The sequence below is a fragment of the Pseudophryne corroboree genome, chromosome 2 (genome assembly GCF_028390025.1).
Source record: "Pseudophryne corroboree isolate aPseCor3 chromosome 2, aPseCor3.hap2, whole genome shotgun sequence".
NCBI classification, from domain to species: domain Eukaryota; kingdom Metazoa; phylum Chordata; class Amphibia; order Anura; family Myobatrachidae; genus Pseudophryne; species Pseudophryne corroboree.
In genome coordinates, this window is record NC_086445.1 from 460,411,869 (window position 1) to 460,438,973 (window position 27,105).

The following is a 27,105-nucleotide window of genomic DNA, read 5'->3' on the forward strand; positions in this document are numbered from 1 at the left end:
GCCACTGCTCTACCTACCTCTGTGTCATCAAGTATACTATCCATCCATACCTGTGGTGCATTTCAGTTGTGCGCAGTATATATAGTAGTAGGCCATTGCTATTGATATTACTGGCATATAATTCCACACATTAAAAAATTGAGAACAAAAATGTGAAGGGTAATATAGGGAAAGATCAAGATCCACTTCCACCTCGTGCTGAAGCTGCTGCCACTAATCATGGCCGAGACGATGAAATGCCATCAACGTCGTCTGCCAAGGCCGATGCCCAATGTCATAGTAGAGAGCATGTAAAATCCAAAAAAATAAAGCTCAGTAAAATGACCCAAAAATCTAAATCAAAATCGTCTGAGGAGAAGCGTAAACTTGCCAATGTGCCATTTACGACACGGAGTATCAAGATTTAAAACCTACGTTGTATCTCTTTTTCCGGCAGACACAAGTCTGCAGAGGTTCAAAGACCTGCTGGTGAGAAAATTGTCAAGTCAAGCGGAACGTGACCCGCCAACATCTCCTCCTTCACATTCTCCCGCAACTGGGGGTGCGAGGAAAAGGCTAAGAATTCCGAGCCCACCCGCTGGCGGTGATGCTGGGCAGTCTGGAGCGAGTGCTGACATCTGGTCCGGACTGAAGGACCTGCCAACGATTACTGACATGTCGTCTACTGTCACTTCATATGATTCTCTCACCATTGAAAGAATGGTGGAGGATTATATGAGTGACCGCATCCAAGTAGGCACGTCAGACAGTCCGTTCGTATACTGGCAGGAAAAAGAGGCAATTTGGAGGCCCTTGCACAAACTGGCTTTATTCTACCTAAGTTGCCCTCCCTCCAGTGTGTACTCCGAAAGAGTGTTTAGTGCAGCCGCTCATCTTTGAGTGTAACGCCTACTGCTGCTGGCGCTGCTGCAATCGGCGTACGAGGTTACTTCCAGAAAATGTGGAGAAGATGATGTTCATCAAAATGAATTATAATCAATTCCTCCGTGGAGACATTCACCAGCAGCAATTGCCTCCACAAAGTACACAGGGACCTGAGATGGTGGATTCCAGTGGGGACGAATTAATAATCTGTGAGGAGGGGGATGTACACAGTGAAAGGGGTGAGGAATCGGAGGATGATGATGAGGTGGACATCTTGCCTCTGTAGAGCCAGTTTGTGCAAGCAGAGATTGATTGCTTCTTTTTTTGGTGGGGGCCCAAACCAACCAGTCATTTCAGTCACAGTCGTGTGGCAGACCCTGTCGCTGAAATGATGGGTTCGTTAAAGTGTGCATGTCCTGTTTATACAACATAAGGGTGGGTGGGAGGACCCAAGGACAATTCCATCTTGCACCTCTTTTTTCTTTCATTTTTCTTTGCATCATGTGCTGTTTGGGGACAATTTTTTTGAAGTGCCATCCTGCCTGACACTGCAGTGCCACTCCTAGATGGGCCAGGTCTTTGTGTCGGCCACTTGTGTCGCTTAGCTTAGTCACACAGCGACCTTGGTGCGCCTCTTTTTTTCTTTGCATCATGTGCTGTTTGGGGAGTATTTTTTTTGAAGTGCCATCATGCCTGACACTGCAGTGCCACTCCTAGATGGGCCAGGTGTTTGTGTCGGCCACTTGTGTTGCTTAGCTTAGCCATCCAGCGACCTCGGTGCAAATCTTAGGACTAAAAATAATATTGTGAGGTGTGAGGTGTTCAGAATAGACTGGAAATGAGTGGAAATTATGGTTATTGAGGTTAATAATACTATGGGATCAAAATGACCCCAAAATTCTATGATTTAAGCTGTTTTTTAGGGTTTTTTGAAAAAAACACCCGAATCCAACAAAAAAATTTCGGTGAGGTTTTGCCAAAACGCGTCCGAATCCAAAACACGGCCGCGGAACCGAATCCAAAACCAAAACACAAAACCCGAAAAATGTCCGGTGCACATCACTACTTACAAGTCCCAACTAGAAGGATTATTACACATATGAAAAAACATCGAAAATGATCTTGTGTTCAGGTTATTGCTAATCATCTGCTGTATTTTACAATTAAACTAATAAAATATGATTAGGCTAGACAATGTAATCCTGCCTAAAACTCCATATACGTGCTCCCTATTCTCACATCCACTCCATTCAATTTAGGGAAAGTGGGTAGTGGGTTTATTGCAATGAAGAACAAACATAAAAATGGCATATATACAGAATCTGATGCTATGTATGTGTGTATATTACAAATGTATTTTAAATAAAAACATAACATTATGTGAGTATCGATACAGGTTGAGTATCCCTTATCCAAAATGCTTTGGACCAGAAGTATTTTGGATATCGGATTTTTCCGTATTTTGGAATAATTGTATACCATAATGAGATATCATGGTGATGGGACCCAAGTCTAAGCACAGAATGCATTTATGTTTCATATACACCTCATACACACAGCCTGAAGGTCATTTTAGACAATATTTTGAATAACTTTGTGCATTAAACAAAGTGTGTGTACATTCACACAATTAATTTGTTTCATATACACCTTATTCACACAGCCTGAAGGTCATTTAATACAATATTTTTAATAACTTAGTGTATAACAAAGTCTGTGTACATTGGGGGTAATTCCAAGTTGATCGCAGCAGGAATTTTGTTAGCAATTGGGCAAAACCATGTGCACTGCAGGGGAGGCAGATATAACATGTGTAGAGAGAGTTAGATTTGCGTGGGTTATTTTGTTTCTGTGCTGGGTAAATACTGGCTGCTTTATTTTTACACTGCAAATTAGATTGCAGATTGAACACACCACACCCAAATCTAACTCACTCTGCACATGTTAAATCTGCCTCCCCTGCAGTGCACATGGTTTTGCCCAACTGCTAAAATATTTCCTGCTGCGATCAACTTGGAATTACCCCCATTGATCCATCAGAAAACAAAGGTTTCACTATCTCACTCTCACTCAAAATAATCCGTATTTTGGAATATTCCATATTTCGGAATATTTGGATATGGGATACTCAACCTGTAGTAACAAACTAACAAAATTGGCCATTACTTAATTCCATGGGCCATAGGACACTACAGGTTGCGGGTCTGCAGAAATGGGAGCTGCTTTCTTCAACAACCTTTTTTATGCTTATGAACAATAAACAGGGAAAGTGTCTGATCACAGTCTAACTAAAATGCTGGTGTCATCCACAACTATAACAGGCTGTTTAGCAAAATTTGAGGGAATTACTAATCATAAATCAAATCACTCAGAAATCATGGGTAATTATAAACAAATGCATAAAGGTCATGTGTGTCTATCATATATACTTTATCCAATCAGCCCATGTGATGTAACTTGGGTTACAGGGGATTTTAACTATAAATATGAGTTTTACTTAATCTCCTTTCTCATAAATAATACATTTGCTCTATTTATCCGGGTTACAGCACTTAGTGGAGACCTCTGACCATCTCCCTTCAAAAGCCTTATAGCCAGTAATAAATATGCAGTCAACTAGCATGGACCAAGGGGGTAATTCCAAGTTGATCGCAGCAGGAATTTTGTTAGCAGTTGGGCAAAACCATGTGCACTGCAGGGGAGGCAGATTTAACATGTGCAGAGAGAGTTAAGGCCCCCATCCACTAGTCAGATTTGGGCAGTTTTCTTCAGATTTTGATGCATCTGACCGTCATATCTGAAGAAAAGTGTCACATTGGATGGCTCTTCAGATCCAATGCTCACTCCCGTGTCAGATTTGTCTGAACTACAGATCTCTGAGGCTGCCCCAACTATTTATCTGAATCTGAAGAAAACAGGTGCACATCGGATTGTTTTTTTTTTTACTTCAGATGTATCTGATCAGATTCATCTGAAGCGTCACTTGACTGGCATCTCCCTGACCACTCCCACCCACCAAGAGTGGGAACAGCGGTAGCAGCAGAATCCGATCAATCACATGTAGCATGTGTGCATCAGATATATCTGATGCGATCTGGCACATGATATATTGCATCAAATATATCTGAAGTGAATGTAATGAAAATTAAAGCCAGGGTTTGATCCAATTCCCGGGAGAGTTCAAGAGAAATCTGATGCTATCTGCAGTTCAGACAAGTCTGTGTAGTGGATGGCCACCTTTAGATTTAGGTGTGGTGTGTTCAATCTGCAATCTAATTTGCAGTGTAAAAATAAAGCAGCCAGTATTTACCCTGCACAGAAACAAAATAACCCATTCAAATCTAACTCTCTCTGCAAATGTTATATCTGGCCCCCCTGCAGTGCACATGGTTTTGCCCAATTGCTAACAAACTTGCTGCTGCGATCAACTCAGAATTACCCCCCAAATTAGCAGGGAAAGAACAATTGAATATGAGTTTATGGAATAGGTTAGTTCCTCCAGTCAAGCCAGCAGCTAAATCTCACCACTTCACAGAGTTCTGTAGGATTTTCCTGCACCCTGCTTGAGTATACGGTTCCCCGTGTCAAGTCCAGCAAAAATCCTCCAGTCCTTAGTACACTGTGGATTAGGGACAGACTGTGGCTCAAATGCCAGGACTGGCTCAAACAGTCCTGGCATTTTATTGGCCTAGCAGCATACCACCATATCTCTGTAAGCCGGTGGCATAGCAGCAGGAGGTAGAGCTGTTTGGCCAGCCCCTGTCTCAATGTGCCTGGCAGCTGAGCAGAACGCCGGGAGGTGGAGCTACTCGCCCGGGACGTTTCAGTGTGCTGAGCAGCTGAGCAGAACGCCGGGAGGTGAAGCTACTCGCCCGGGACGTTTCAGTGTGCTGAGCAGCTGAACAGTGCGCCGGGAGGTGGAGCTGCTCTGCCAGGCCCTGTCTTAGTGTGAATCAAACAGATTCTTGCCACAACATGTATGGTTATATATACATGCTTGATCCCTATCTCAAACAGTCAGTGAGGAAAACTGGTGCACAAGAAAAAGATGTTTCAGCCCATACCAAATATTTATATGTTTGCGTGTTTTCTAAACTGCAACAGAACAAAAATGTGACCAGTTTTTGTTGGTTACATTGTTTACTGTTGACCAGTCTTCAAAAATGTCCTGCAGCCGATGCAGTCCGTAGAGATCAGGGGTTTGCTGCGCATCCAAGCCGCCGCTTGAGTGCAAGGACCGGTGCCTATCATCTCCATTATCTATGTGCTGGGACACGGGGCTCTCCTCCTTAGCATGGGTGGCGGCAGCACCCCTTGCCTAAAAAAGGTAGGAGCCCCCCTTGGGTTTAATACATTTCACATATTCTCTACAGAAAAACCATTTCTGCAGCGGGGTACACTGTGATTCCACAGGGAATTACATCGGGGTGTAGAGCTGGCTCTTGATCCAAGGCACCAACAGGCTAAAAGCTTTGACTGTTCCCAGTCAGTCCCAGTCAGTAGTTTCAGATGAGTTGGGACTGATATGCCAGTGGTCGGGATCCTGGAGGTCAGCATAGCGAATGCCGGCATTGAGGGCGAGCGCAGTGGGCACCCACGAGTGGGAATAGCCCCTGTTAGCTGGCATTCCAGCTGGAGGCATTGTCAGCGGTCGGGATTTCAGCATCGGTCTCCTGACCGCCGGGATCCCGACCACTGGCATATTAACTGCATTCCTTTCAGACAGACCTAGGTAGTATGAACAGTGATCGTTACCTCAGCATAGGCACACAATAGGCAAAGCCACATAGACAGGACTGTTCAGAACTGACAACAGATGAATGTACTGTATTACATGAATGTATACATGATTGTATACAGCTTACAGATGTATATGGCGGAACTAATCCCTTTACTCACCTGAAAGTAAGCTACATGGTCGAGTCACATTATTATGACCACCTCCTTCATTTGACGTCAGCAGCGCGTAGTCCATGAAGTACGTTACGTGTCGTGCGCTGGCTTGGTGGGTTTATAAGGTGTGTGATATTACTCGTTGCTGTCATGGGTAAAAGGAAATGTATCCAAGTTGCAAATAGGGATGATTATCAGCTTTTGGCCAAGGGTGACAGTATTTCTGAAACAGCGCAGTTTGTGAACTGCTCACGTGCTGCTGTGGTGAAGGTTATTGTGAATGGACAAATGGCACCCTTGCGAATAACTGATGTGGAAACTGCAGAGCACCAGCTGCAATTGATGTGAGAGGTGAAGGTTGGCTACGAAGGTGCGTGAGGGCTGACTGACATGCTACAGTGGAGCAGCCCGCCATCAAAATTAACCTGGTGGCTACCAGACATGTCTAAAACGACAGTGTAGCGAACATCTAGCTGCTGTCCATTCTGCACACGGTGGTTACTCTTGCTATTAGCTGGTGGTCATAATAATGTGACCATATACTGTTTCTAAACAGTAAATGATCAAAAACAATTGATGTTAAAAACAAATTATTTTATTTCATGAAATGCACTTTGAAAGATATAGAAACATGATGTCCAGGGCCGGCCCAAGCCTACATTTTTTGGTAAACGAATGTAGATTTTGGCGCCCCCCCAGTCTAAAATAGGAATAGAGCACGCCGAAGGCGCGCGTAAAAAGTAAGGGACTCCTTATTCACGGGGAAAGAGTGTGGCCACAGAATAGTACCATTTTAATTACACCGCACAATGGGGGTAATTCCAAGTTGATCGCAGCAGAAATTTTGTTAGCAGTTGGGCAAAACCATGTGCACTGCAGGGGAGGCAGATATAACATGTGTAAAGAGAGTTAGATTTGGGTGGGTTATTTTATTTCTGTGCAGGGTAAATACTGGCTGCTTTATTTTTACACTGCAAATTAGATTGCAGATTGAACACACCACACCCAAATCTAACTCTCTCTGCACATGTTAAATCTGCCTCCCCTGCAGTGCACATGGTTTTGCCCAACTGCTAACAAAATTCCTGCTGCGATCAACTTGGAATTACCCCCAATAGTGTCTGCAGGTCACATTACAACGCACAGTAGCGTCTCCAGGTCACATTACAACGCACAGTAGTGTCTGCAGGTCACATTACAACGCACAGTAGTGTACGTCAGTCACATTACACTGCAAAGTAGTGTACGTCAGTCACATGATACTGCACAGTAGCGTCTGCAGGTCACATTACAACGCACAGTAGCGTCTGCAGGTCACATTACAATGCACAGTAACGTCTGCAGGTCACATTACAACTAGGGATGTGCACCTGAAATTTTTCGGGTTTTGTGTTTTGGTTTTGGGTTCGGTTCCATGGCCGTGTTTTGGGTTCGAACGCGTTTTGGCAAAACCTCACCGAATTTTTTTGTCGGATTCGGTGTGTTTTGGATTCGGGTGTTTTTTTCAAAAAACCCTAAAAAACAGCTTAAATCATAGAATTTGGGGGTCATTTTGATCCCATAGTATTATTAACCTCAATAACCATAATTTCCACTCATTTTCAGTCTATTCTGAACACCTCACACCTCACAATATTATTTTTAGTCCTAAAATTTGCACCGAGGTCGCTGGATGGCTAAGCTAAGCGACACAAGTGGCCGACACAAACACCTGGCCCATCTAGGAGTGGCACTGCAGTGTCAGGCAGGATGGCCCTTCCAAAAAATACTCCCCAAACAGCACATGACGCAAAGAAAAAAAGAGGCGCAATGAGGTAGCTGTGTGAGTAAGCTAAGCGACCCTAGTGGCCGACACAAACACCTAGCCCATCTAGGAGTGGCACTGCAGTGTCAGGCAGGATGGCCCTTCCAAAAAATACTCCCCAAACAGCACATGACGCAAAGAAAAATGAAAGAAAAAAGAGGTGCAAGATGGAATTGTCCTTGGGCCCTCCCACCCACCCTTATGTTGTATAAACAGGACATGCACACTTTAACCAACCCATCATTTCAGCGACAGGGTCTGCCACACGACTGTGACTGAAATGACTGGTTGGTTTGGGCCCCCACCAAAAAATAAGCAATCAATCTCTCCTTGCACAAACTGGCTCTACAGAGGCAAGATGTCCACCTCATCATCATCATCCGATTCCTCACCCCTTTCACTGTGTACATCCCCCTCCTCACAGATTATTAATTCGTCCCCACTGGAATCCACCATCTCAGATCCCCGTGTACTTTCTGGAGGCAATTGCTGCTGGTGAATGTCTCCACGGAGTAATTGATTATAATTCATTTTGATGAACATCATCTTCTCCACATTTTCTGGAAGTAACCTCGTACGCCGATTGCTGACAAGGTGAGCGGCGGCACTAAACACTCTTTCGGAGTACACACTGGAGGGAGGGCAACTTAGGTAGAATAAAGCCAGTTTGTGCAAGGGCCTCCAAATTGCCTCTTTTCCCTGCCAGTATATGTACGGACTGTCTGACGTGCCTACTTGGATGCGGTCACTCATATAATCCTCCACCATTCTTTCAATGGTGAGAGAATCATATGCAGTGACAGTAGACGACATGTCAGTAATCGTTGGCAGGTCCTTCAGTCCGGACCAGATGTCAGCATCAGCAGTCGCTACAGACTGCCCTGCATCACCGCCAGCGGGTGGGCTCGGAATTCGTAGCCTTTTCCTCGCACCCCCAGTTGCGGGAGAATGTGAAGGAGGAGATGTTGACAGGTCGCGTTCCGCTTGACTTGACAATTTTCTCACCAGCAGTTCTTTGAACCCCTGCAGACTTGTGTCTGCCGGAAAGAGAGATCCAACGTAGGTTTTAAATCTAGGATCGAGCACGGTGGCCAAAATGTAGTGCTCTGATTTCAACAGATTGACTACACGTGAATCCTGGTTAAGCGAATGAAGGGCTCCATCCACAAGTCCCACATGCCTAGCGGAATCGCTCTGTTTTAGCTCCTCCTTCAATGCCTCCAGCTTCTTCTGCAAAAGCCTGATGAGGGGAATGACCTGACTCAGGCTGGCAGTGTCTGAACTGACTTCACGTGTGGCAAGTTCAAAGGGCAGCAGAACCTTGCACAACGTTGAAATCATTCTCCACTGCGCTTGAGACAGGTGCATTCCACCTCCTTTGCCTATATCGTGGGCAGATGTATAGGCTTGAATGGCCTTTTGCTGCTCCTCCATCCTCTGAAGCATATAGAGGGTTGAATTCCACCTCGTTACCACCTCTTGCTTCAGATGATGGCAGGGCAGGTTCAGGTTTTTTTGGTGGTGCTCCAGTCTGCTGTATGCGGTGCCTGCACGCCGAAAGTGGCCCGCAATTCTTCTGGCCACCGACAGCATCTCTTGCACGCCCCTGTCGTTTTTTAAATAATTCTGCACCACCAAATTCAAGGTATGTGCAAAACATGGGACGTGCTGGAATTTGCCCAGATGTAATGAGCGCACAATATTGCTGGCGTTGTCTGATGTCACAAATCCCCAGGAGAGTCCAATTGGGGTAAGCCATTCTGCGATGATCTTCCTCAGTTGCCGTAAGAGGTTTTCAGCTGTGTGCGTATTCTGGAAAGCGGTGATACAAAGCGAGCCTGCCTAGGAAAGAGTTGGCGTTTGCGAGATGCTGCTACTGGTGCCGCCGCTGCTGTTCTTGCGGCGGGAGTCCATACATCTACCCAGTGGGCTGTCACAGTCATATAGTCCTGACCCTGCCCTGCTCCACTTGTCCACATGTCCGTGGTTAAGTGGACATTGGGTACAACTGCATTTTTTAGGACACTGGTGAGTCTTTTTCTGACGTCCATGTACATTCTCGGTATCGCCTGCCTAGAGAAGTGGAACCTAGATGGTATTTGGTAACGGGGGCACACTGCCTCAATAAATTGTCTAGTTCCCTGTGAACTAACGGCGGATACCGGACGCACGTCTAACACCAACATAGTTGTCAAGGCCTCAGTTATCCGCTTTGCAGCAGGATGACTGCTGTGATATTTCATCTTCCTCGCAAAGGACTGTTGGACAGTCAATTGCTTACTGGAAGTAGTACAAGTGGTCTTCCGACTTCCCCTCTGGGATGACGATCGACTCCCAGCAGCAACAACAGCAGCGCCAGCAGCAGTAGGCATTACACTCAAGGATGCATCGGAGGAATCCCAGGCAGGAGAGGACTCGTCAGACTTGCCAGTGACATGGCCTGCAGGACTATTGGCTTTCCTGGGTAAGGAGGAAATTGACACTGAGGGAGTTGGTGGTGTGGTTTGCGCAAGCTTGGTTACAAGAGGAAGGGATTTACTGGTCAGTGGACTGCTTCCGCTGTCGCCCAAAGTTTTTGAACTTGTCACTGACTTATTATGAATGCGCTGCAGGTGACGTATAAGGGAGGATGTTCCGAGGTGGTTAACGTCCTTACCCCTACTTATTACAGCTTGACAAAGGCAACACACGGCTTGACACCTGTTGTCCGCATTTCTGTTGAAATACTTCCACACTGAAGAGCTGATTTTTTTGGTATTTTCACCAGGCATGTCAATGGCCATATTCCTCCCACGGACAACAGGTGTCTCCCCGGGTGCCTGACTTAAACAAACCACCTCACCATCAGAATCCTCCTTGTCAATTTCCTCCCCAGCCCAAGCAACACCCATATCCTCATCTTGGTGTACTTCAACACTGACATCTTCAATTTCACTATCAGGAACTGGACTGCGGGTGCTCCTTTCAACACTTGCAGGGGGCGTGCAAATGGTGGAAGGCGCAAGCTCTTCCCGTCCAGTGTTGGGAAGGTCAGGCATCGCAACCGACACAATTGGACTCTCCTTTGGGATTTGGGATTTCGAAGAACGCACAGTTCTTTGCTGTGCTTTTGCCGCAAGTCTTTTCTTTTTTCTAGCGAGAGGATGAGTGCTTCCATCCTCATGTGAAGCTGAACCACTAGCCATGAACATAGGCCAGGGCCTCAGCCGTTCCTTGCCACTCCGTGTCGTAAATGGCATATTGGCAAGTTTACGCTTCTCCTCAGACGCTTTTAATTTTTATTTTTGGGTCATTTTTTTACTGATCTTTTGTGTTTTGGATTTTACATGCTCTGTACTATGACATTGGGCATCGGCCTTGGCAGACGACGTTGATGGCATTTCATCGTCTCGGCCATGACTAGTGGCAGCAGCTTCAGCACGAGGTGGAAGTGGATCTTGATCTTTCCCTATTTTTTTAACCTCCACATTTTTGTTCTCCATATTTTGCGCACAACTAAAAGCCACCACAGGTATACAATGTAGATGGATGGATAGTATAGTATTACTTATACTTATGGACGACGAGTGACGACACAGAGGTAGGTACAGCCGTGGCCTACCGTACTGCTGCTTAGTGCTTATATATATGATATTATACTGTATAACGGACCTGGTGGACAGTGTCAGCAGACTGCTAAACTAGTATGAAGAAAGAAAAAAAAAACACCACAGGTATACAATGTAGATGGATGGATAGTATAGTATTACTTATACTTATGGACGACGAGTGACGACACAGAGGTAGGTACAGCCGTGGCCTACCGTACTGCTGCTTAGTGCTTATATATATGATATACTGTATAACGGACCTGGTGGACACTGTCAGCAGACTGCTAAACAAACTAGTATGAAGAAAGAAAAAAAAAAACACCACAGGTATACAATGTAGATGGATGGATAGTATAGTATTACTTATACTTATGGACGACGAGTGCACTGACGACACAGAGGTAGGTACAGCCGTGGCCTACCGTACTGCTGCTTAGTGCTTATATATATGATATACTGTATAACGGACCTGGTGGACACTGTCAGCAGACTGCTAAACAAACTAGTATGAAGAAAGAAAAAAAAAACACCACAGGTATACAATGTAGATGGATGGATAGTATAGTATAACTTATACTTATGGACGACGAGTGACGACACAGAGGTAGGTACAGCCGTGGCCTACCGTACTGCTGCTTAGTGCTTATATATATGATATTATACTGTATAACGGACCTGGTGGACAGTGTCAGCAGACTGCTAAACTAGTATGAAGAAAGAAAAAAAAAAACACCACAGGTATACAATGTAGATGGATGGATAGTATAGTATTACTTATACTTATGGACGACGAGTGACGACATAGAGGTAGGTACAGCCGTGGCCTACCGTACTGCTGCTTAGTGCTTATATATATGATATACTGTATAACGGACCTGGTGGACACTGTCAGCAGACTGCTAAACAAACTAGTATGACTATGAAGAAAGAAAAAAAAAAAACACCACAGGTATACAATGTAGATGGATGGATAGTATAGTATTACTTATACTTATGGACGACGAGTGCACTGACGACACAGAGGTAGGTACAGCCGTGGCCTACCGTACTGCTGCTTAGTGCTTAATTATATATATAATATACTGTATAACGGACCTGGTGGACACTGTCAGCAGACTGCTAAACAAACTAGCATGAAGAAAGAAAAAAAAAACACCACAGTGTTTTTCAGGCAGACAAACGTATAATGGACTGGTGGTCACTGTGAGCAAAACTGTGCACTGTACTCCTGCTATAACTGCTCCCCAGTCCCCACAATTAGGCAGTGTGAGCAGTGCACTCAGCACAGATATATCATGCAGCAGTGCAGCACACTGAGTGAGCACAGATATGGTGGAGCGTTTTTTTTCAGGCAGAGAAACAACGGATTAAACTCAAAACCCTGCACTGTACTCCCTAACAGCTGCTCCCCATCCCCAATCCTCCCCACAATTAAAACTAAGTCACTCAGTTTTTTTCTTCTTCTAATAAACGGAGAGGACGCCAGCCACGTCCTCTCCCTATCAATCTCAATGCACGTGTGAAAAATGGCGGCGACGCGCGGCTCCTTATATAGAATCTGAGTCTCGCGAGAATCCGACAGCGGGATGATGACGTTCGGGCGCGCTCGGGTTAACCGAGCAAGGCGGGAGGATCCGAGTCGCTCGGACCCGTGTAAAAAAAAGGTGAAGTTCGGGCGGGTTCGGATTCCGAGGAACCGAACCCGCTCATCACTAATTACAACGCTCAGTAGCGTCTGCAGGTCACATTACAATGCACAGTAACGTCTGCAGGTCACATTACAACGCTCAGTAGCGTCTGCAGGTCACATTACAATGCACAGTAGCGTCTGCAGGTCACATTACAATGCACAGTAACGTCTGCAGGTCACATTACAATGCACAGTAGCGTCTGCAGGTCACATGACACCACACAGTAGCGTCTGCAGGTCACATGACACCGCACCAGGGACGTGCACTCAGGGGAGGCAGTGCCTCCCCTGTCAAAATGATTAAAATAATAAAAAGAAGATACATAAGACACATATTCTGTGTCATATGTATGCTCTTTATATTATTATAATCAATTTAATCTGTTTAAATAGTTTGGGAGGCACTGATAGCTAGTGCCTCCCATAGACTGTGGGAACGGGGACAAAGCAGGGGGCGGGGCCAAGCTTTGGGCTGTAAAAGCCCATTAGAAATGAAGGGGAATGCGGCACTTATACAAGTGCCTCGCTGGCAGGGAAAGCACGCCCCTGCCAGCGAGGCACATGTGATTGGACAGCGGATCCAGCACTGGATCCGCTGGTCCAATTACACATAAGCGGCAGGGAGAAGCGGCGGCGGGACCCGGAAGTTACTGCTGGACAGGAGAGGACCGAGAATGGCGGCGTGGATACGCTGAATGACAAGGGGCCTCCCCGGTTCGCCCTGGACCAGCTCTCCCTGCTGAAGGTAAGAGCCAGAAGAGCGGTGATGGATGTGCCTAGGCGGTGGGAGTGCGGAGCCCCTGCTCCTGCCTGTGTGACGGAGGCGCTGCTGCTATGTCACGGCCGCTGCTGCTTCGGCTCCCAGGGGACTTGTGTACAGTCTGCCCGCCTGCTGCCCTCATCTACCTGCTGCTTGGTCCCATGTGGGTGCTGCTGTACAAAGTGTGTGTGTTTATGTGTATATACAATGCTGTGTAGTGTGTGTGTGTGTGTGTGTGTGTGTGTGTGTGTGTGTGTGTGTGTGTGTGTGTCCCAAATGGTGAAGATGATGCCGCGCCAGTGCCACACAAAGCTCTCTCCTCCTCACACAGCCCTCCCACAGCTCCCCCCCCCTGTGCCAGATACACAGTGCCAGATACACAATTACCCCACAGTGCCAGATACATATTGCCCTGGCCGCCCCTCCTCACACAGATTGTATTTGGTTGGGGGGGGGGGGGGGAGAGGAAGGTGCCTCCGTGCCTCACCAGTCGGTGCCCTCACCGCACGTCACTGCACCGCACAGTAGTGTCTGCAGGTCACATGACACCGCACAGTATTGTACGTCAGTCACATGACACCGCACAGTAGTTCCCCTTATTCCATGTTAGAGTCCCTTACACAATTTACACCACAGTAGAGCAGAGCCCCTTACGCCAGGTACAGCCCCTCATACATAATATTAATTTTAAACATGCCCCAGTTGGCTGGCTTATAATAAGACAAGATCACCATTGGTATTATAACCCAGCCAGCAAGGACATGTTTAAAATTGATATTAGTCAGTTTGGTGCACTCCTCTTGGTATTATAAACTAGCAGCAGGGACAATTTTAAACTCAATGTGGATCAGTATGAAGCCACACCATACTGAATAATATTAATTTTAAACATGGCCCTAGTGCTGGCAGGTTTATACTGTACCAATACACTACTGCAGTGAGTCAGTGTGAGTGTGACACTGACTCCAGAGCTCTGACGGCAGCAGCAGTTACAGAATACCTAAATTAGAACAAGCTCCCGTCTTCTTGGGAGTCCCTGGACTCAAGCTTTAGCACGGCGGCGGGCGGCGGGCGGCGGGCTATCCGCACCAACATCATCACGTCTACCGCTCTGCTGTGTCCGCTCCTCCACTCCAGCCTCTGCCTACAGGCATGACAGTGACGGCGGCCGGCGGGCGGCCTGCCCCTGCACCATTCTTTGCGCATATTGTAATGAGCGACGGAGCGTCATGACGTCATGCCGCTCATTACATATGCATGATGCGGCGCCGACTACACAGGGGGAAGGGGAGGCCTCATCTGAAACAGGCAGCAGTAGCTCACAGAGGTTGCTGGCTCTCAAATCGCGGCAGAGCGCCCTCTATGTGCGGCGCCTTACTCAGCCGCGTACTTTGCTTATCTGTAGGGCCAGCCCTGATGATGTCATGTTATAGTAAAAGGTCTGACACTGTTCTCATTATTGAATGTTAATGCATATATAACCAATTACATTACATGAAATAAAATTTTGTGGAAGATAAAACTGAATAGAAAATACATTTTTAAATCACAGTATCACAAAATAAAAATATATTGGCTTGATATAGATAAAATATATAAAATAGAACCATAAAATAATTAAAAAAGTCTCACTATATTTCTGTAACACGAGTGTCTGGTTGCTTCCTCAGGCAGTGGTAAGTATATGAAGATGACCTAGAATGGCCAGGGGTTATATATTGTCGAGCCATTAATGAGTGATTGATTGATTGATTGATTGATTGACTAAGTGAAAGGAAAACAGTAACATAGCATTTCATATGCATATGCAGTCGCACACAGATTATATGCATGCTGCATAGCCAGATAAAGGGGAGGGGGTGCAGGGTATACTGTAACCCCCCCCCCCCTTCCCCGTCAGGAGCACGCTGACCTCACAAGTTCTCCCTCTTGCACAGCAGCAGACCCAGGTAGCCAGAATGTGAGCAGGACAGTATACAGTACAGGCAGAGACACAGAAGTATAAGGTTTAATAAGATACCAATGTGGCTTCCTGACCAGAGGAGAGATAGGAGGGGAGAGGGAGCTGTAAGTGACCCAGGGATCTCAGCTTCTCCTCCTTCCCACCTGGTGTCTGGGTCCTGTGTAACCTGTTAGCTAGAGCATTCTGGTCTAGAAAGAGAGAGACACACACACAGACACACACAAAGAGATTCCTCCTGGGTCCTGTCCCAGTGTGTAAGTAGCACAGAGGCTGAGGCTGTTGCATTCTTGCAAGATAAATTAAAGATTTTATTTTTCTATGTGTATTTTAAGGTTAAGTTGTATTTGTTCCACTACAGGAAACTTTATAAAATCATTGTCTCTCAATTAGTGGAGCTATAAACAGTACCCAGGTATTATTAAACTATTAGATTAAATCTAATATAAAACATTTTTTAAATCTAATATACTATACATAATCCATACCCCCCAGCATGAACCATTCCAGGAGGGATAAAATGCTCCCTACCTAGTCTTTCCTTTTAATTTATGATTGCTTTCACCTCTGTTGAAATATCTTTCTTATCAATTAAATAGTTCACCATAGGTGACACCACTTATATATGAAGAGGGAAGTTCAGGTAGATATCCTTGCATCATCCCTCCTGGCAATGGTAGCGACACGCCTCCATTTTGAGAAACGGAGGCTGTCGCTGCCCCCTCCCCCAAACAGCATCAGACTGTCAATAACTGTGTAAGTGTGAACGACGTTGCAGAGTGAGGATGGATCCGGCGCTTGTGCAAAGTACTGAACATCAGAAGTTTGTGCCATGCGCTGCTGCAACTGTATCAGATTCAGGCCCAATGTGATATTTATGCTATAAGCCTATCTTAGTGAGAAATAGAAGGTCTACAGTAAGTGCAGGATAGCTGGGGATAGTTATTTTGAGATGAAACACTATAAATTTGGTAACTCAATATGCTCACTTGTCTATTTGGTATGTTCCAACCTTCACTCTCCTTGCCTCACTGTTATTTATAACTCTTCTTGTGAGGAAATGGCAACCCCCGCCTCTCCCCACCAGTGTCGGCAACAGAAATCTTTGGATACTTCTGGGGTCCCCCTTCTCTCTCATTCACAGATATATCGCACAGCCAATGGTCGATATATCTACATATATTCTTGCGCATCTGGCTTTCTGTACGGGGGTCTGCAGGGACCCACCACTGACTTACATCTCAATTGGTTGGCACATTTAAATGTACACCCAGTTGTAACATCAGGCACGAAACATCGCGTGAACAATTGGTGAGTGTGTATATGCACTGACCAATCATCAGATAGGTCTGCGGATTGGGCGTTCAGCCAAGAGTGTTCCTAGCTTAACATGGCAGTTAGGAGCTGATTGGCTGGTACTTTATCTCTTTTCACTCTATCACTTTCTAAGGCTTAGTACATCTGCTCCCACATAACAGACACTCCTGCATTAACTCCTTTCACATTAGCACAAATGGCAGTGTGAGATTACATATAAATAGTAGGTCGCTAAGTCTGTATTATTCTTTTCATTTCTAACCAAATTGACATTAAATGTGACTGTATAGTTACACAATCCTTCGTAGCTTATTGCTACAAGAAGTAGAAAATGCTACAAGAAGTAGAAAGTAGGGCTGGTTTCATTAAACTATGACTTAATCCACACAGAGGGTAAAGAATGGAAATCAGTCCTTAGAACACATAATGGTTTTTGGGTTCTTTAATGCTCCAGTAGTCTTCTAAACTATTATATATTATTGAACAAATATTGCAAAAGTAGTAATTCACATCTGTTGGAGATCCTCCTCTTCTCCAACCCTGTATGATAATGATAATAATAATAATAATAATAATAATAATAATGATAATAATAATTATTATTATTATTATTATTATTATTATTATTATTATTATTATTATTTTTGTTTATATAGCACTTTTCTCCCATAGGGGCTGATGTATCAACAGTTATTTGCGTAAAAAAATATGATAAATTTTGATTTTCGAAACTTTTTGCATTTTTTAAGCATCGTCTGTATGTATGTAAGTTTTTCGATTTTATTTTTCAGGGTTTTTTTTTTTTCAAAAATCTTCTTTTTGCATTTTTTTTTCAAACTTTTCCAACCTCTATTGAAAATGATTGGGAACCTTATGCATCATTGCATTATCGTGAAAATTATCTGAAACTTTTCATATCTTTTTTTCACCAGCTTATACGGCGAGTTTAGCAATAGGCCATGATTGTTCTTGTAGTTCCACCTTTATCAAAATTATACTTATATGTATTGAACTAGTCTAAAAATTTACTAATATTTTCTATATGTTGTTTGCTTGAGATTTAAATTATATACTGTACATATAAAAATTCTTTAGTATATATATTATTTACAGTATGTGTGTGTATACTGTATGTATATATATATATATATACACACACATATACATGTGTGTGTGTGTGCATGCGTGTGCGCGCGCGCGTGTGTGTGTGTGTGTATATATATATATTTTTTATTTTATATTTTTTTTGTTTGTGAGACTCTTAATAGTTCTGTTGGAAGTAAACAGCACACGCTACTAAAGGCCAGTGGAATTTCATCTTAGTAACATGTTTATAACAGTCATTAGAATAACCAATCAAATTGACTTTGTAAAGGTTCTCTCCTCTTTCAGTTTTCTAATAAGTGTCCCCAGTGGTGCAAGTAGAAAAAATGTCTTATATGCACTGTGTGTGTGTGTGTGCGCGTGCCGAAAATGGGCGTGGCCAAATGCCACAAGGGGAGTGGCCGATCAAAATGGGGGCGTGGTAGTGTCAGATACACGTTGCCCCACAGTGCCAGATACACATTGCCCCCACAGTGCCAGATATACAATGTCCCACTGTGTCAGATATACAATGCCGCAGCTGTGTCAGATATACATTGCCCCCACAATGCCAGATAAACATTGCCCCCGCTGTGTCAGATATACATTGCCTCCCTGTGCCAGATATACATTGCCCCAGAGTGCCAGATATACATTGCCCTCACAGTGCCAGATATACATTGCCCCCACAGTGCCAGATATACATTGCCCCCACAGTGCCAGATATACAATGCCCCCACAGTGCCAGATATACAATGCCCCCACAATGCCAGATATACATTGCCCCCACAGTGCCAGATATACAATGCCCCACAGTGCCAGATATACATTGCCCCCACAGTGCCAGGTATACAATGCCTCACTGTGCCAGATATGCAATGCCCCCGCTGTGTCAGATACACATTGCCCCCACAGTGCCATATTTACAATGCCCCACTGTGCCAGATATACATTGCCCCCACAGTGCTAGATATACATTGCCCTCACAGTGCCAGATATACAATGCCCCCACAGTGCCAGACATACAATGCCCCCCACAGTGCCAGACATACAATGCCCCCCACAGTGCCAGATATACAATGCCCCCACAGTGCCAGATATGCAATGCCCCACAGTGCCAGATATACATTGCCCCCACAGTCCCAGATATACAATGCCCCACTGTGCCAGATATACAATGCCCCCGCTGTGTCAGATATACATTCCCCCCACAGTGCCAGATATACATTGCCGCCACAGTGCCAGATATACATTGCCCCCACAGTGCCAGATATACATTGCCCCCACAGTGCTAGATCTACAATGCCCCCACAGTGCCTGATTTACAATGCCCCACTGTGCCAGATATACATTGCCCCCACAGTGCTAGATATACATTAACCCCACAGTGCTAGATATACAATGCCCCCACAGTGCTAGATTTACAATGCCCCGCTGTGCCAGATATACATTGCCCACACAGTGCCAGATATACATTGCCCCCACAGTGCTAGATATACATTGCCTCACTCAGGCTGCTCCACGTCCCCTCCAACTGATGTGCTCCCTGCTCCGCCTCCTCCTAACGCGATCGGCTCAAGCAGCCTCAGCAGCCAGCCCCCCTCTGCGCCCACTGCCGCGGGAGCGTGATGACGTCACGATCACGCTCCTAGCACACTGGGAAGGGGAGGCGCAGCAGCGGCAGTAGCGGTACCCGGCCGGCCACAGCAACTGGTGAGCGCTGCGCACATCAACGCTGTGAGCGGCGGCCCGGCGGAGTGGGTACGGCGTACCCGCGGCTAAACTCTTAAGGGTACGCCGTACCCGCCCATACCCGCCCACTTGCAGCACTGAGTGTCCCATAGTAAACTCAGGGCCGGTGCAAGGTTTCTTGGTACCCTAGGCAAAACTTCAGCCTCCCCCCAGACCTCTAAGTAAGCTGGCAGCTACAGTATTGATTAGTTTTAAAAGTTACAAAGACTTTTATTTATTATTTTCTGTTCCGCGTTGAAGCATACATCTTCAGATCCGATCATGTCATCTCCAAGCACTGCTCCCGCCGCGCCACCGCTGAGGTCAGCAACCCGGCAATATGCCGGGCTGCTGGCTGCGGTGTGAAAGGTTCTTGAGGCGGGTCGCACCCTGGGTGTCAGGCTCTTGGGTGCGACCCGCCTCAGACTGTATGAAAGGGGTATAACTAAGTTCCTCCTCTTTAGCCCCTAGCCCCGCTCCCCAGTTCCATTTCTCACCCACTGCAGCTCCTTCCCAAGCAGGGACATTGACATCTCAAATCAGGTCCCAGCACCAGGGCAGATGCAGTGGCAGTTTAAAGTTGGCGCAGTAACCCACACAGCAGTCAGTAACCCACTGTCATACACACTCATTAGTCACACACACACTCACACTCAACAGTCAACCACTGTCACACACACTCAGCAGTCACTCACTGTCACACACAGTCACACTCAGCAGTCACCCGCTGTCACACACACTCACCAGTCACACACACTCACCAGCCACCCACTGTCACACACACTCACACTCAATCACTCACTGTCACACACACTCAAATTCAGCAGTCACCCCCTATTACTCATACTCATCAGTCACCCACTGTCACACACACACAGCAGTCACCCACTGTCACACACACTCACCCATAGCAGTCACCCACTGTCAGTAACACTCAGCAGTCACCCACTGTCACACACACACTCAGCAGTCATCCACTGTCACACACACTCACACTCAGCAGTCAGCCACTTTCACTCACACTCAGCAGTCACCCACTGTCACACACACTCACACAGTAGTGCTCACCTAGCGTCACCTCGCACTGCGCAGCTGGCTGCGATGAGCCCGGGCAGCAGCTCCCTGTCATCCGCAGGGGTAATGTGTCCAGCGCTACACAGGAAACACATAATTGGTAGAATAGCTGCGGCTGGTGTGACGGCTGCTCAGCAGATAGGAGAAACTCAGCTGTGCTTGTCAGGATCGGCCACTGCAGGAACAGTAAGGGAGAGGGACAGGGAACTGCCGGCTGGGAGGACACAAGGAGGATGTCCCGGGTCCCAGTGCTGCTTAGTTTTGTGAAGCGGGAAGTGTCTGATAGGCCAGGGGGAGGGCACCATGCACGATGATTCCTTGAAGTGCATGGCATGTGAGCGCTACAAGACCCTCGCCGCGGCCGCCCTTAGGCTAACCTACTATAGAAAAATATATATATATATTTTAAATGGATTTAAAGGGAGCATGCCGCCCTCTAATGGCCGGCGCTCATAGGCAGCTGCCTAAAGCTGCCTAATGGTGGCGCCGGCCCTGAGTAAACTAGCCGTTCTTTTCTGCTGTAGGTCAGGTATGTGCTGAACGCCACCAAGGAACTCACTGTGCATTTCCGCACTTCATTTCATTTTTTCAAAATGCGATAAAAAATGCGATAAAACGACCAAAAAGTAGAGCGATAATTATCACATTTTGGGGCTCTTATTGCAATTACATTTTCGATAAAAAAATAAAAAAAAAGATACATACTTCAGAAAAAAAATCAAAAAGTCGCAAAAAACACACGTGACGAAACTTATCACATTTTTGATACATCAGCCCCATAGGATTTAAAGTCACTTTACAGACATCAGAAATACATTATGATTCATTGTGGTATTACAGAAAATAGAAGACCACACACAAAAATTATTAAAAGCAACAACAAAAACCTAGAAAGCACAATAAGCATATTGCGGGGTTGTTGCAGACATTTTGGGTAGTAACTTCCATGGGTTACATGTTCCCCCCACGAAAGGTACCAGGTGAGGCAGCCACCTTGGGCACAATACGTAAGATTACCCTGGGTGGAATAGGAAATGTCTTGCAGAGATAACACAAAATAGCTGGTTGCAGCAACCTAACACTAGGAGTAGTGTCCCACCATAACTGTCAAATACATGTATTTTTCATCCCATCCATGAGTGTACTAGGTGAGGCAGCCATGTTGTGAACACTACGAAGGTTACACTGTGGTAGATGAGCCATACAAGACATACATGGGAAAACAGACGTGTGTGGCAGTATGATATACCCCGTATGAATATAGCCACGTGACATGCAGCGGGGATTTAGAGTCAAGAAGACACAGAGGCAGTGGAGACCATGAGGCGGCAGTAGGGGTCATCAGGAGGCAGTATCACAGCATAGGGCATACAGGGCACACAACATAATCAAACAAAGATAAATTATAGTAACAGATCAACATGTTGTGAACAGCAGATTTGAACAAATCAGAATGCTATCTTGTGTACCAAAGTAGGCTACATAAAGGTGGGTTCAACAATAAGCCACCATCTGCAGCACTAGTAGGCTAGATGATAGGGATCCTGGAGCAGAGCTTTGCAGAATCCATCATCCAACGGCATGAGGCCAGGTGGCAGTGGCCACTGGCCTGAGAAGGGGACTAGCATAGGGTCCAGAGGCCAGGGATGTCCATCCATAGCAATAGGAGATCAGAGGGTAGATCAGCACCATCCTGGGCAGAGGCGGATGCTGCCCCTGGGCTGCAGCTCTGACCACACAATGCAGGGGGGAGCCAGTCAGAACATATAAACCAGAGGTTCTCAAACTCGGTCCTCGGGGGCACACACAGGAAATTTACTAAGATTCGTATTTTCCCGTTTGAGGTCAAAGTTCAATCACGAATGACATCGAAAGTGTAAATATGCAACTTTTTGAATTGATTACGACTAATTTACTAAGCTGCTGTATTCTGCATTTTCGGGTTTTCCGATGTCGATGTCATTCGTTTTTTTTTGGCAGTGTTTTACGTGAGTGACTTGTAAAACACTGCCGACTTTAATACAATGAATCTCGGCCGGATCTGAGAGATCCGTGCTGGGCTTCATTGTGCACTTTGTTATAAAAAAAAAAAAAGTTTAAAAGTAAAAAAAAAATTGCGTGGGGTCCCCCCTCCTAAGGCAAACCAGCCTCGGGCTCTTTGAGCCGATCCTGGTTGCAGAAATATGGGGAAAAAATGGACAGGGGTTCCCCCATATTTAAACAACCAGCATCGGGCTCTGCGCCTGGTCCTGGTTCCAAAAATACGGGGGACAAAAAGAGTAGGGGTCCCCCGTATTTTTGAAACCGGCACCGGGCTCCACTAGCTGGACAGATAATGCCACAGCCGGGGGTCACTTTTATACAGTGCCTTGCGGCCGTGGCATCAAATATTCAACTAGTCCCCCCCCCAGCCACCCAAGGGCCAGGGGTGAAGCCCGAGGCTGTCCCCCCCATCCAATGGGCTGCGGATGGGGGGCTGATAGCCTTTGTTCAAAGTGTTTGATATTGTTTTTAGCAGCAGTACTACAAGGCCCAGCAAGCCTCCCCCGCTAGCTGGTACTTGGAGAACCACAAGTACCAGCATGCGGAGGAAAAATGGGCCCGCTGGTACCTGTAGTACTACTACTAAAAAAATACCCCAATACAGACAACACACACACACCTTGAAAGTATAACTTTAATACACCCATCCACACCTCCATATACACATACTTACCTTATGTTCCCACGCAGGTCGGTCCTCTTCTCCAGTAGAATCCATGGTGTACCTGTAGAAAAAATTATACTCACATAATCCATGGTTGAAGGCTCCTCTGCTTGTAATCCTTTTGTAATCCACGTACTTGAAAAAATAAAAAAACGGATACCCGACCACGAACTGAAAGGGGACCCATGTTTTCACATGGGACCCCTTTCCCCGAATGCCAGAAACCCACTCTGACTGATGTCTAAGTGGGTTTCTTCAGCCAATCAGGGAGCGCCACGTTGTGGCACCCTCCTGATCGGCTGTGTGCTCCTGTACTGTATGACAGGCGGCACACGGCAGTGTTACAATGTAGCGCCTATGCGCTCCATTGTAACCAATGGTGGGAACTTTCAGGTCAGCGGTTGACCGAAAGTGACCTCACCGCTGACCTGAAAGTTCCCACCATTGGTTACAATGGAGCACATAGGCGCTACATTGTAACACTGCCGTGTGCCGCCTGTCATACAGTACAGGAGCACACAGCCGATCAGGAGGGTGCCACAACGTGGCGCTCCCTGATTGGCTGAAGAAACCCACTTAGACATCAGTCAGAGTGGGTTTCTGGCATTCGGGGAAAGGGGTCCCATGTAAAAACATGGGTCCCCTTTCAGTTTGTGGTCGGGTATCCGTTTTTTTATTTTTTCAAGTACGTGGATTACAAAAGGATTACAAGCAGAGGAGCCTTCAACCATGGATTATGTGAGTATAATTTTTTCTACAGGTACACCATGGATTCTACTGGAGAAGAGGACCGACCTGCGTGGGAACATAAGGTAAGTATGTGTATATGAAGGTGTGGATGGATGTATTAAAGTTATACTTTCAAGGTGTGTCGGTGTGTGTGTGTTGTCTTTATTGGGGTATTTTTTTAGTAGTAGTACTACAGGTACCAGCGGGCCCATTTTTCCGCCGCATGCTGGTACTTGTGGTTCTCCAAGTACCAGCTTGCAGGGGAGGCTTGCTGGGCCTTGTAATACTGCTACTAAAAACAATATCAAACACTTTGAACAAAGGCTATCAGCCCCCCATCCGCAGCCCATTGGATGGGGGGGACAGCCTCGGGCTTCACCCCTGGCCCTTGGGTGGCTGGGGGGGGGACCCATTGATTGAAGGGGTCCCCACTCCCCCAGGGTACCCCGGCCAGGGGTGACTAGTTGGATATTTGATGCCACGGCCGCAAGGCACTGTATAAAAGTGACCCCCGGCTGTGGCATTATCTGTCCAGCTAGTGGAGCCCGGTGCTGGTTTCAAAAATACGGGGGACCCCTACTCTTTTTGTCCCCCGTATTTTTGGAACCAGGACCAGGCGCAGAGCCCGATGCTGGTTGCTTAAATATGGGGGAACCCCTGTCCATTTTTTCCCCATATTTCTGCAACCAGGATCGGCTCAAAGAGCCCGAAGCTGGTTTGCCTTAGGAGGGGGGACCCCGCGCAATTTTTTTTTAGAAAATTTATAACATTTCCCCCCCCTTCCCACTCAAAAACATGCACGGATCACATGGATCCGTGCATGCCTATACAAACACGGGATAAAAAAGCAGGTCTGTTTTTTTTAGCACTTTTTCACGATTTGTATTTTAGCACGGCAGTGTTTGGCTATTGTCGGCAGTGTTTGTGTTTTGCACTTTTTAGTAAATGACCGATTTCTACCAAATTGCAGGCGTATTTGACCGATGGTGTATTGATTCGTGATTTTTTCCTAGGACTTCCAAAATATTACGAATGCCCTCATCACTGCCGTGATTTTTGCTTAGTAAATTACCGAGATGACACTTTGAAGAAAAAACGGCATCTCGGTCAAAATCGGGACCTTAGTAAATATACCCCATAGTGTATGTTTTGCAGGTAACCCAGCAGGTGCACAGGTGTATTAATTACTCACTGACACATTTTAAAAGGTCCACAGGTGGAGCTAATTATTTCACTTGCGATTCTGTGAGGAGACCTGCAAAACATGCACTGTGTGTGCCCCCGAGGACCGAGTTTGAGAACCTCTGATATAAACATACTGTACATGTGATGTTGTCAGAGCCTCCAACATGACCCGCCCCACTAGGTACAAAATGCTCTGTTTCTGGACTTCCCTCTAAATTTATGATTTCCATCACCTGTGTTGAATTAGTTAAATGATAAGAAAGCTGTTTCTTCACAGGTGATGGCAATAATAAATTAAGAGGAAAGTCCAGAAACAGAGCATTTTGTACCTAGTGGGGCGGGTCATGTTGGAGGGTATGTGTTGTATGTAATATATGTGCTGGCTTGCCTTACCCAGGGATCAGCAGCTGCCGCTGTGTGCATCACTGACCTGCCGCCGTTGCACAGGAGACATCACACTGCTTGTCTATTAGTCTTGAGAAGCCTGCCATCCCGACTCCTGTGAGCCAAAGGGAGTCTGGGGGGGGAGCTTATTTGCATTCACACTATAATAAGTACATTGGGGGTGATTCAGACCTGATTGCTGGGCTGCTAAATTTGTTGTGCTGCGTTCAGATAGTCGCCGCCCAAGGGGAGTGTATATTCACCGTGCAAGTGTGCGATCACATGTATAGGCTGAGCTGCAAAAAATCCCTCAGTCAGCGAACAGCTGCAAATCCGTTCGCACCTCATTCACCATCTAATAATTTTTCCAGTGTGTGCAATCTGTGCGCAGCCCAGTACTTACTCCTACAGTGCGATACAAACAGGGTGATCGGGTCCGGAGCTGACATCACACACGCACCCAGAAAACGCTTGGGAATGCCTGCATTTTCCCTGACACTCCCAGAAAATGGTCAGTTACTTACCACCCACAAATGGCCTCTTCATGTCAATCAGCATGTGACTGACTGTGCAGTTAGTTAGACATTTTTGAACCAGCCTGTCGCTGTCCGGTGATGCCTATTGAATTTGCCAACACGCATGTGCATTGTGGTGCAAATGCATGCGCATTCTATCGATGATCACCCACTGTACGAAAACGCACAGCAGCGATCAGGTCTGATTAGGGCCCATTGGTGGTCATTCCGAGTTGTTCGCTCGGTAATTTTCTTCGCATCGCAGCGATTTTCCGCTAATTGCACATGCGCAATGTTCGCACTGCGACTGCGCCAAGTAAATTTGCTATGCAGTTAGGAATTTTACTCACGGCATTACAAGGTTTTTTCTTAGTTCTGGTGATCGTAATGTGATTGACAGGAAGTGGGTGTTTCTGGGCGGAAACTGGCCGTTTTATGGGTGTGTGTGAAAAAACGCTGCCGTTTCTGGGAAAAACGTGGGAGTGTCTGAAGAAACGGGGGAGTGTCTGGTAGAGATGAGCGGGTTCGGTTTCTTTGAATCCGAACCCGCACGAACTTCACTTTTTTTTTCACGGGTCCGAGCGACTCGGATCTTCCCGCCTTGCTCGGTTAACCCGAGCGCGCCCGAACGTCATCATGACGCTGTCGGATTCTCGCGAGACTCGGATTCTATATAAGGAGCCGCGCGTCGCCGCCATTTTCACACGTGCATTGAGATTGATAGGGAGAGGACGTGGCTGGCGTCCTCTCCATTAGAATAGATTAGAAGAGAGAGAGAGAGAGAGAGATTGTGCAGACAGAGTTTACCACAGTGACCAG

General features: G+C 46.2%; 1 long non-coding RNA gene across 1 annotated transcript in view; it reads right to left on the bottom strand.

Annotated features, from left to right (window-relative positions):
* Positions 1 to 14,793, bottom strand: part of LOC135028121 (uncharacterized) — a 331,605-nt gene extending 316,812 nt beyond the window's left edge. Inside the window, exon 1 of the long non-coding RNA XR_010224495.1 lies at positions 14,602 to 14,793. This is a non-coding gene — a long non-coding RNA (uncharacterized LOC135028121). The remainder of the gene's footprint in view (positions 1 to 14,601) is intronic.
* Positions 14,794 to 27,105: the final 12,312 nt, after the last annotated feature.